A 13,262-nucleotide genomic window follows, 5' to 3' on the forward strand; every position below is an offset into this window, starting at 1 on the left:
CAGGTTCATCATGGAGGTATCTCGGGGAGATGCCTGTCATAATTAATCTTGGACTTAGTGGCAGCTATGGGCTGCTGCCATTAACTCCTTATTACACCGATTGCCAACACACCATCACAAATCAGGATGACCCAGGTACAGTCCCGGGACTGTCGCAGCTAATGGATGTGGCAATTCTAGGCAGCTGCTGACTGATATTGTTAGGCTTGGGGGATCCCCATAACATGGAGCTCCCCATCCTGAGAATACCAGCCTTCAGCCATTTGGCTTTACCCTGGCTGGTATCAAAATTGGGGGGAACCGCACGTTGTTTTTTTTTAATTATTTAGTTATTTTTTTTACTGATCGATATTGACACGCCCACCAGCGGCTGTGATTGGTTGCAGTGAGACAGCTGTCACTCAGCGTGGGGGCGTGTCTCACTGCAACCAATCATAGACACTGTTGGGCGGGGAAAGCAGGGAATACGAGATTGAATAATGAGCTGTCGGCTTTTTTAAAATACTAAAAGCCGCTGGAGTTTTTTTAACAGCTGTGCAGCACCACGTCGGTGATCTAGGAACAGTGAGTATGAGAGAGAGGGAAGACTTACCGACAGACTGAGAGAGGGACAGACAAAAGAGAGAGACCGACCGACAGACAGAGAGAGACCGACCGACGGACTGAGGGAGATTAACTGACATACACAGAAATAAAAGATTGACCGACATTGCTTCAAAAAGCACAAAACGTACACAGACCATACGGAGATGCATCCGTGTCACGTACGTGTGCTCACGGACCCATAGACTTTCATTGGGTGTGTGTATGCATGTTCCGTGCAGAAAATGGACATGCATCCGTGTTTTACGGACAAACAAACATATCACGCACACGGACACACGCACCTTATGGAAAAATGCATGTGTAACTCAATACATTGAATAACATTGGAGTACGTGTGTCCGTGTCTCCGGTAAATACGGAAACGGACCTAACACGTACCGGAGACACAGACATGTGAAGGGGGCCTTAAATGAAGTAGTCCCCATAGTTAAATGAAAATAACAGATCATGCCCCCAAAAATGCCCCCCATGACACACAAACACACCAATGATGTTGCAGCTATGTGTTACTGTGACACTCAAGGATTGTGTGGCATGGTTATGCCACATGAGCTCTAAAGCCAGTCATTGGCATCTGCATTCTTACTCCTTGCAGTAATTTTCCCACATGACATGCACAAGCCTTGGCAAATAATGAGACACTTATTTTTAGAAATTGTTACTTTATTATCACTTACCTCACATGTTCTTTTTAGATTTTAGTCAATGAGATTACATTTATTATGTAATAAAGTTGCAAATCCATAGGTGAAGATTAAAATCCCCATTTCAAAATATAAAAAATATTAGTACTCCATGGAATCACTCAAAGCGAGGTTCATAAATTTGCCCATCTGCAATGATCCAGCCCTTTTATATGAAGTCTTAAAAAAAGAAAAGAAATAAAGGCTATGGAGGGATGTGGAGCTATTATGGATGGACAAAAAGGGAAAATTTAAAAGGTTAGTTCAGATTGCTGCTAGTTTTGATATATATATTTGGTCTGGCACTACGGAGTTACTGCAAAGTAGCTTTTAAGAACTAAACAGTTTAGTGTGCTGTCGGTGCTGCAACAAGGAGTTCAATGATACGCAAGAGGTTTACTAATTGAAGAAGCCTATACTTGTGATTAATCTGGTACAAATGAATTTTACAAGCCTACTTTAGAGTGATTCATTTTTCTTCCATGGGGAAACAATTTTCTTGGAGACTTGCTAATCCACTGAATTTTTATTGCATATGTTGTTGCACTATTCACACAGCTATTGACAGAGAAAAAAATGTTTTATATGGGATAAAAAATATACAGAGAAAAAGCTTTCATGTCATTAAATATCTTACAGGTATAACACTTTTCTCACTGATAAAAAGGGCATCATTTTAGATATAATCCTAAAATATTTGCTATCGCTATGTCATATACAGTATAGTACACACTAGTGAAATGCAAATCTTAACCTTTCTCATTTAAATGTAATTAAGCCAGTAGTTATTTTAGTAACTAATGCTTTATTGAAGATAATTTCAAAAACAACAATAAAGATGAAGAAAAATGAGCAAGACAATAGTTTGTTCTCTAGCCAACATCTTTACCAGTAGTGAATATTGAAATGAGACTATGCATTGCTGCCCAGAAAACATGGAAAATTGTTTTGAGAAAAAATGAGTTATTTTGCAAATAGAATTGGCCAAATTTACTTGAGCCCAGTTACCACGCCAAGGTATAACATTCATCTGGGTCCTAATGTAAATTTCTTCCTCTTTTCATGTCAATCCTGAACTTTTATATTGGCTAGAAAAGAACGTCAGGTGTTGCAATTTTTTTTGCAGGTTCTTTTCTAGATCATATAAAGTAAGGAATGACACAAAAAGAGGCAGAAATTTAGATTAGGACCCAGTTGAGAGGTATAACTTGGTGTGATAACTGGGCTCCAGATGTATCAGAGGCGGGATTGTGGTAGGTCATTGTGTGGATTACGTCGGATTTACTGGGGTGTTTTGGGGGTTAATAAATTGGTGAAAGAGGGTGTTTTTAAGGTTTAACATAAAGGATTTTTGCGTGGGTTTTTTTTTTAATTTTACTTACGGGTTTGGTAATAATGGGGTCTCATAGACATTTCTCCTTTACCAATCTAAGACTTGATACCAGCTTTGATTTTTTTATAATCATAGCTGACATCAACCTCATATATCACCCCAATTGTCAGCACACCTGGGCAATTGGGATGAGCCGGGTGTACGCGAAGATTAGCACATGTAATGTGCTGAATAACCAAGGACCTTCCCAGCCTGATAACACCAGTCCCTAGCTGTCTGCTGTACCTGCTGTGGTTATCATATATGGGCAGAAGCCCATGTCGTTTTTTTACTTTATTTAATAATTTATTAAAAAAACAGCATGGGGAGCCTCTATTTTTGATAACCAACCAAGGTAAAGCAAACAGCAAGAAACTGCAGCCCGCAACTGTCTATTTCACCTCCACTGGTTATCACAAACAGGTAGGGGACCGCACGTCAAATCAGCATAATAGTCTGACAAAATTGTTCTCAGAAGTGACATGTTTCAGAGATGCATCTAGCTATGTCCCCCATGCTGTTTATATTCAATTTAAGCACGTATCCATCAATTTCAGGAATTTTAAATCCGTGCCAGACATCCTGGGACGGTCCACCGAAAATTGAGTTTCACATTGACTTGCAGTAGATTCATTATTTGTGACGAATGCACAAATAGTATAAAATATTCAAATAAATAATTCTAATTTGAATATTTTGCTACTCGCCCATCACTAATAATCATTTAACCTTTACCATTTAATCTTTACCCTGCATCCATGTCAAATCAATCTGTTAATTTAACATATTATTTAAAGGGAACCTGTCACCAGTTTTTGACCATATAAACAAACACTGATACCTTTAACTGTTGCTTTGCATTTCACAAACAAGTCTATCAGAACATGACTCCCATCATATAAATACAGCATTATATGTAAATTAGAGTGGTCTAATCCTATTGGCATCCTCTTTGCAGCATCTGTCCCTTTTCTCTGCTGCTAATCAAGTCTTCCTACTGGGATTGATGTAGATGATGCATCCTGAGTCCACTTAGTGATCATAGATTTTGCGCTTGCGCAGTAGCTTTGCAAGCCTGTGCAGGTATATTCTGCTTTGCACTACTGTGGACAGAGCATAGAGCATCACTGCGTAAGTGCTGAGTGAAGTCATTGTAATGCCATTCTGATTTTGGCCCTTGTGCAGTAATGTTCTATGCTCTGTCCACAGTAAGGTAGAGCAGAGTGCGCCTGCGTGGGCCTGGGAGGCTGCTGCGCAGGTGAAAGATCTCATTTCACTTTGTGAATGACACAGGATGCATAATCCATATAAAGCAGGATGATGCAATTAGTAGAAGAGAAGAAGAACAGATGCTGCAGTGAGGATGCCTATCTGACCAGACCACCCTAATTTGCATACAGCTTGGGAGCATATCAAATTGAGAATATACAGAAGTCAGGTGCTGATAGAAATATTTCTGAAATGCAACAAAGAACAGTTAAAAGTCGTGGCAATGTACATAGGATTAAAAACCAATGACAGCATCCCCTTAAAACACATTATGATCACTATAACAAAAACAATGTCAGAATGGTCTTGCTTTGTCTAAGGCAGGCTTTACACGCTGTGACATCAGTAGCAATTGCTAGCGATGTCGAGCGCGATAGCACCCGCCCCCGTCGCACATGCGATATGTGGTGATTGCTGCCGTAGTGAACATTATCCCTACGTTAGCTTCACACGCACATACCTGGTCGGCGACGTCGCTGTGACCACCAAACAATAGGGAAGGTGCGTTTGGCGTCACAGCGACGTCACCGCGACGTCACTAATTTGTGCAAAATTTGTGACAACCAAAATATGTAATTTTGGCGTTTGTAATTTTTTTGCCGCTACGCCGTTTACGATCAGATTAATTGATCTTATATTTTGATAGATCAGACATTTCTGAATGTGGTGATACCAAATATGTGTATTTTTTTAACCCTTTGTCAATGGGGCAAATGGTGGTCGATTTGAAATGTATTTATTTTTTTTAATTTTTAAAACTTTTTTCACTTTTTTTTAACTTTACTAGCTTTACTAGTCCCCCTAGAGCAGTGTTTCTCAACTCCAGTCGTCAAGACCCACCAACAGATCATGTTTTTAGGTTTTCCTCAATGTTAGACAGGGAATAATTCCATCACCTGTGCAATGTTAAGGAAATCCTGAAAACCTGATTGAGGAAAACCTGAAAACATGATCTGTTGGTGGGTCTTGAGGACTGGAGTTGAGAAACACTTCCCTAGAGGGCAAGAAAGATCAGGATTCTGATCGCTCATTCATTTCTCCTGATCAGAGCTGCACAGCTCATTTCAGTAGAAATACTCGTCTTCTGTTACAGCCAGCTTTCACCTGGCTCTAACAGGAAGTGTGTCATGATAGCAACAGGAGTCATCACATGACCTTGTACTACCATGGCAACTATCGGCTCTCCATGGTTATGTCACAGTGCCTCCTATGGGAGAAGGTAAGTGTGCATTACCCACTGTGGTGCTTTACATTACATTTTAACAGTGCGATTTAAGGCATTAACAGGCGTGGGTGGATCACGGATCCACCTGTGCCTGCGAGGCACAAATGTCTCCTGTACAAATCAGCAGACATGCTGGAATCACCTCCGGCTCACTGCAGCAGCCGGTTGTGATCACCCCTTCATGATTTAGGAAGCACTATTACGTCCTCGATCGTGAAGGGGTTAAAGAGGCACTCCCAAGATATTTTGCATCCTCAAAGTTGTTTACATATGTATGTAATATAGCATAATTGTGTTAATATACTTACTGTTCTTTATCTTCCCTGGTTTCCAGTGCTGCTCTGATCCTCTTCTCACTAACAAGACTGCAATTTCATGTCATGAACCACACTTGGGTTTATGTGTGAGATAGAGGTTGGTTTTACTAAAAAAGTCTATGGACCCTTGTTCTGATGATCAATAGTCTTACATGTAGAGATGTGCAAAACTGTCATGTGGATTTTTCTGGGACATTCTAATTAGCGAAGAAGTTATTTTTTGAAAAATGTAATATCCCTTATTTTTCTATAGAGTGTTTCTAGATTGAAGAGCATAATAAATGTAAAATGTGATAAAATAAAAACACATTTTTTACACTGCCAAAGCAGTTTCAAACACCGCTTGGTTGACATTGTGTGATGGCTGTAACCATGCCCTGCCAATGACTGATAGCCGTCTCTGGATCGCATAAGTACAGAGCGGACAGTCAGTCAGTGCAGAGGGTATTCTTACAGATACTGCTTGCTATATACTGAAGCAGCTCTTGCAGCACCTCTATGACTGAAAGCCTGAGATTATTGGATGGAATAAAGTTAATTTCCTTCCAATAGCCGGGAAGTTTTAGAACGCCATTAACCTGTGAATAAGCCAGGTTAATAGCATTGTTTGACATTGACAGGTTGCTTTTAAATTCAACAGGAAAGTGAGAAAAAGTACCTTGCTGACGATAAAATGTTACAATCTATAGAAGAGTGAAAGGACCCTGTTTATAATAAGAGCTTATAGTCTACAGGAGAGAGGGGATCTTACTCACCATAAGAGCTTAGACTCTACTGGAAAGAGTAACTTTCCCAATGACTCCTGAGATAGAAAATGACTCTGCCATAGAAACTCTGCCACACTGTGTAAGATATGATAATTTATAAAATTTTATAGCTGCAGGGTATTTTTTTGGGCGGCCACTACAACAAATCAAAATGATTTTTGGCCTCTTTGATGCTTCTATGGTGTGGGAAATTCTGTGCAGCAAGTTTTTTCTTTTCTTTTGTGAACCAGAAATTAATGTTCAATATTCAAATTTTCATGAAATTGCAAAATTCAGGAATTTCAACTCAAATAAACTTTTATCGATGAGTCAATACACTCATCTTCACATGTAATGTATGGGTGTATGCTGCTGGGACTAGGAGGTGACACTATGCAAATAAGAAAGTTAACACCTCCCACGTAGTATACACCCACTGACCGGAGCTGAGGAGATCAGCAAAAACAAAATTTAAAGTGGTGTGAAATTGTGGAAAAAAAAACGAATTTTATCAATGTCTGTAGGGTGCTCAATGTGTGGTAAAAACGATCAGGTAAAAAGATGTTGCAGACTAATATATTTATATATGCAATGATCATTTGTAACACCAAGAAGGAAAAGTTTTGGAATTATGAAAATTAAAGAATTTATGCTAAAAGCAAGCAAATGATGAAGAAATAGCAACAAAATGATAAAATAATTTTGTTTAAGTCAATATCAAGTAAGAGTGCTTTCACATCAGCGTTTTTTTAACTGCGGCGCAAATGGATTTTTTGCCACAAAGCCTGATCCTTTACAAATGCATTGTCATTTCAATGCATTTGCAATGCAATCTCGGCAAGATGCGGTCACTTGAGGTTATGTGCGGCATAGACTGGATCCGGTGGGATGCGGTATTTAATCTTTTTTCAAAAACGCTATTTGTAGTGTTTTTGACCTCAGACAAAACACTGCATCTCACCGAATCCTTCATATTGTGGTGCTAACTGCAATACAGTTAAATGAGCGCCGGATCCTGCTCTACTGGAAGTCACCGCTTCTGATAGGCAGGATCCTACCCCATGCTTTCTGATATAGTGGAGCTTCATCAGTTGAAGAAAGAAGACAGAAGAAAGAAGACAGAGGACCAGGTTTGTGGAGGGGTGAGAGGGAGTAATAAAGATGTAGTCCCTAAATGTGTCTGTGTATTTATTTCTAATAAAATATTTTTCTCTGTGTGATGTATTTTTTAACCCTTTATTGGAATTTCTTAATGGCTGAGTCAAACTTGGCCTGACATTAAGAATCTCAAGCTTAATACTAGGTGGTAAAACAAAGCTGGTATTATCCCCTCATTACCCAGCTAGCCACCCGCCACCAGGGCCGCTGATAAAGTTGAATACAGCACCAGAAGATGGTGCTTCTATAAAAGCGCCATTTTGTGGGGCAGCTGCAGACTGCAATATGCAACGGGGGGGCCAGAAAGCATGGGCCACCCAGCTCTGCGAATTCCAATTCGCAGCTGCCCAGTTGTACCTGGCTGGACACAAAAATTGGGCGAAGCCCACATCATGTTTATTTTAATTATTTCATGAAATCCATGAAATAATTAAAAAAAGGGCTTCCCTATATTTTTGGCTCCCAGCCGGGTCCAAATAGACAGCTGGGGGGTTTGGGGCAGCCCGTACCTGCATGCTGTACCTAGCTAGCACACAAAAATATGGAGAAGCCCATGTCTTTTTTTTGTTTTTGGGCAAGAAACTTAAAAAAAGGGCTTCCCTGGATTTTCCATTGCCAGTGAAGCTAACACCAAGCAGTGAAGGTTAGCAGCCAGTAGCTGCTTGGGTTACCCTTAGCAAAAGAAAAGGAAGCTGGAGTTAAAACATTTTTTTTTACCCCTAACCCTACGGTTAGGATTATGTGTTTGGGGCTTTTGTTTTCGTTTTTTCTATTTTTCAAAAAATGTAAAAAAAAAATAGATATGGGCTTCGCCCATCGAGCACCCGAGCATTTTACTGCTCACTCATCCCTACTCCTGACCACACAGCCAGCAGAATAAGTAATCAGATCAGCTGAATCCAATGTCGGCCGAATACTTGTTCTATGTCCCCCTGCATCCATCGCAGCGTGTGCAGGCTGTGAGGTCAGCTGAGTTCGGCCGGCGCTGGAGTCAGCTGATCTGAACACAGTTGAACTCAAGCCCGCACACTCTGCTATGGATGCAGCGGGACACAGAACAAGTAATCGGCCGACACTGGAGTCAGCTGATCTGATTACTTGTTCTGCTGGCTATGAGGTCAGTAGTTCAGCTGAGTTCAGATCAGCCAACTCCGGTGCTGGCCAAGCTCAGCTGAATTTCACAGCCCACACATGCTGCAACGGATGCAGGGGGACACAGAACAAGTAATCGGCAGACACTGGAGTCAGCTGATCTGAACTCAGCTGAACTCCTGACCTCACAGCCCGCACACGGTCACACGTGATTGGCAGCAGGCAGTGACTGCTGTTAAAGTTACAAAAAACAAGTTCCAGCTCACCACTGCTCTGCATAGAATTCCATTTGGGTCGGTGCATGGTATCCTTGGTTGGCATCCACAGCTGACATAAGCCTTAGAAGGAAAAAACAGGGAGGGAAACAAATCCAGCACCATTGTCTATAAAAATCTTGAAGTTTATTGGGTCACATTAAAAAAATGTTAATGGATCAACAAATTATCTCCATATGCCTTTCCACGCCTTATGTGATTCAGAGAGAAAACTCCTTAATCATAAGCAAATGGAGAGAATTTGTTGATCCATTAACATTTTTTTAATGTGACCCAATAAACTTCAAGATTTTTAAAGACAACGGTGCTGGATTTGTTTTCCTCCCTTTTTTCTCCTTCTAATGATTAGTGACTGCTCATAACCTGCATCCATCACAGCGTAGCTGTAAGATCAGGAGTTCTGCTGACTCCCGATCAGCTGACTCCAGTACCGGCCGATTAAATTCTGTGTCCTGCTGCATCTATCGCAATTAGAAGTATCCGATAAAATAACAATTGTGGTCGCATACGTTGCACTTTCAATACACAGAATCCGGTCATATGCGGTTTGCAGTTTTTTACCTACAGGCAAAAAAACGCTGATGTTAAAGCACCCTAAGTAAGAGCACCATGTGCAGAAAGATATACAATTATATGACAAGACATTCTGTCAAACAGGTTAGTAATGGATGTCTGAGGAATATTCTGACATATTGAATGCGTTTGGGCATTCAAATCTTTAAGATCCTCTGCTGGCAGTTCCCTTTGCAATGACCAACCAATGCCGTCCGAGATGAGGTTGATGCAAGTCAAGTCGCTGCAGGCCATGGTAGCACGTTTAGGCTATGTAGGCTGCTCATAGTGAAATGAGTAACATGGAGCTTGATGTTGTCGTATAGAAAATTTATCTTTGGACACTTTGCAGTAATGACTATCATTGGTACCATATCCAAATCAATGTAAAACTGAGCAGTTAGTGTACCTAGCATAAATAGAAAAAAGATCCAGCTACTGTACATTTTGCCATCCCACAACATATTCTAGGGTTAGAACCAATATGAGTTCCTTATTGAGTGTCACACATCCATTTATAACCTCTATAAATATACCAAGGCATGTAAATGCATGTATTTCTACACAAGCCGCTCATACTCAATATAGAATAAAACAAGATGTTTAGAATTTTTTTTTTTTTTATCTTTTGCTTATTAATAATAATGATCCTATGATTTTCATAGTTCCATGACTTTTCATTCTTGATGTTGAGGATACAAACCATATATATGATTTTATTGCACTGGTTTTAAAAATGTTGGCTTGCATTCTTTGAGCTCACTATCTTTTTATTTACTTATGTTTTGAATCATGAGCTGTAGTTTTTATTGGTGTCATTCTGAGGTATAAGTGACATTTCAATGGGATTTTTTTATATTCTTACAGTATTTAATATTCACTGTTTGTGTTAAATAATTTAATATTTTTATATGTTGGAAATATGTATGCAACAAAAGCAAATATATTACATTTTCTTTATTTTCACATTAGATAAAAAGGTGATTTTTCATTTCAGCTTCAAAACTCTACATTTTTTTGTAATACTTTTAACATTTTTTCTAGTCTTTTTAAGGGACTTCAGCCTGTACTAATTTGGTCACATGCATACTATGTTGGAATATTTTAAAATATAATAACATTATATAGTGAAATTATTTACAGCTTTAGCCAAGTTTAACTTGTCAAACATGGTTCCAGTTTAATAAATTGTCACAAAAGGTAATCTCACGCAAGAGAATTAAGATAATTTAATGATGCACAAGTGATTGATTGATTCCGCATTAGGTGACATATTACCCTTTTTTGAGCTGTGATATCACCAAGGTATCAGAGAAGTAGCATTCTGTGGGCTCCCTGATTACATGGTGATCCATTTCCACCAAATAATTATGGAGGGTGATTGGTATTGAGAAAAGGAATAAACCATTTTACTAGGTCAGCACAGAATGACTGTTTGAAACAAGTACAGGTTCATGATGCACCATGATTATGTTCCCTCTATTTCCAAGCCTCTCTTGCTCTATGAATCTATAGCTGTAAAAAAAAGAGGGTACGGTGGATACAGAGGGAAAACCAGCAGGTGGGAAGGTGCACGTTAATGTTTGCCATGCCAGAATGCACTGAGTGCTTATTCTTGGTTTGAACAGTCATTCTATTCTGACAGTCCTTTTAAATTCAACTGACAAAGACTGAAGATGGCACGTAAGGCAGATTCCGTTGTTTCCCATAGACTTATATGAGCAGCGGATTGTGACTGATTCCCTTGCGTTGTATCCTCCGCCCGACTGATCAGTCGGGGAACAACTGACCGTCAAGCGGCAGGAATGCAGAGTGTAACTTTTTTTGAGAAGCAGAATCCTTAGGATTTCGCTGCGCATGCTCTCTCTCAGTGGCCAAACGATCAGCTGATTGCCCGATGGCCGCCTTCTGTGAGCGATCAGCTGACCACCCGGCGGCCGCCTTCTGTTAGCTATCAGCTGATCACACGGTGGCCAGCTTCTGTGAGCAATCAGCTGATCACTCGGCGGCCGGCTGCTGTGAGTGATCAGCTGATCACCCGGCGGCCGGCTTCTGTGAGCGATCAGCTGATCACCTGGCGGCCGGCTGCTTTGAGCGATCAGCTTATCACCCGGCAGCTGGCTTCTGTGAGCGATCAGCTGATCATCCTGCGGCCGGCTGCTGTGAGTGACCAGCTGATCACCCAGCAGATGGCTGCTGTGAGCGATCAGCTGATCACCCGGCATCCGGCTTTGGAGCACAAACAGATGATTTACCGGTGGCTGGCTAATGAAAGTGATCAGCTCTCTCTCATGTTTTATAACGGAATCCGACAATGAAGTCTTTAATCTTGTGAACCATTGTACAACGCATCAGTCACAAGCGTCAAGCAACGCATGTGACTGATGCAAAGCAACTGAAATGTGAACCAAGCCTAAGTTAGAAATTAGCAGTAATTGGAGTTAGCTCCAATAGTAGATGTTTGTGGTCAGTTCAACTTGTACATATCTTCCGATGTGAGAGCATTGGAAGTGATATGCTAAAGACTCTCTGCTGCAAGTTTGAGCCGAGGGTCATGTGACTGTGATCCAATCTTGCGATTGGAAGGAGCTGCAGAGAAGAGGGAGGGAACACGGCCTGTCACTGTGTACATCACACCGCAGTCGGATGACATATGAGTGCAATGCAATGTTTCATAGACTTACATGGGAGTGTTTGAGTGGCGACTCGCTGCCAAATGCAGCATGCTGCAATTCATTGCTCATGCTGATATGGCATAAGAAATCAATCGCAGATGGATACTGTTCCATAGTTTTGCACTGGTGCAAGTGCAATCCGATGTTTTATATTGCACTCGCCCCTGCAAAACGCAAGTGGAACCAAGGCGTTAGCAGCATTTGCTGGCTTTATAACACAGCCTACATATATATTCCATATATTTACTAGGTTAAGTTCATGTGTCATACTCCTGCACCTAGCCTGCACCTAGCTCCTTATTTTCCTGTACTTCACTTGTTGGGAATAGGTTAAATGGACACTGTTGCTTCAGCAAAATTTGCATAAATCAATTGAAACAAATATAAGAAACTTTGCATTATATCTTTTTAGAGAAAAAAACTGCATATTTTTCCGCTTGAGAATAAAATGGCTCCGATCAACCTCCTACATTCATTATTTACACTGTAAAACTGTACTCTCCCCCCTCTTTTTTTCAAAGATGAGAAGTAAAATTTATTTGAAGGATCAAAGTATACGTTGCTCATAGACATTTGTGAAGGGAGGAGTGGGAGGGGAAAGCCGCTCCATTGTGTAAAATAGGCAGAGTCAGAGACTGTGCTGCGGATTTCTAACAAATGGTTAATATCACCCCAGTGCTGAATTTATATTTGGATTTAAAGAGAACTCCTATAGTACACTGGAAAAAGATGTTGCATTTACCAAGTGAATGTTTACTGAGTTAAACATTTGTTTAGAAAGAAAGTGTGTGCATATAAAATGTACAACACAAAACACACTCCGATATAACATTAATTAGAAACTATGTAAGTACAATACATTATATTGGTAGCACATCACTGAGCTTAGCTTTTTCCTTCCACATCTATGCATGGCAATAAAACTATATTCTAAATGTGAAACTAACAATAACAGTGCCAACAGAACAATTCTGGTAATAAAGGAAATTGTGGGTCACTTTCAGTTAATACTCATTACAAAAATGTTAAAATAGTTTTAGTTATTTCTTTTAAAAGGTGCATAAAATGTTACATTTCATCTATTCCAAACCTATTATTTACTGTTATCTGCACAAAGCTTTTATATTTGGATTAGTCATTGAGCTCAAAATAAAAAAGAGGTTGAAATTTTGCTTTGCTATTTTTAAGACAAATCTGAATTTCAAAAGAGTTGTCACCAAAATTACATGTTCGAGGATATTTGCTCAATAGAAGCAACAGGGAGTTTTCTCAACTCTTATGTTATTCTGGGG

This window comes from Anomaloglossus baeobatrachus, chromosome 1 (genome assembly GCF_048569485.1).
Source record: "Anomaloglossus baeobatrachus isolate aAnoBae1 chromosome 1, aAnoBae1.hap1, whole genome shotgun sequence".
NCBI lineage: Eukaryota > Metazoa > Chordata > Amphibia > Anura > Aromobatidae > Anomaloglossus > Anomaloglossus baeobatrachus.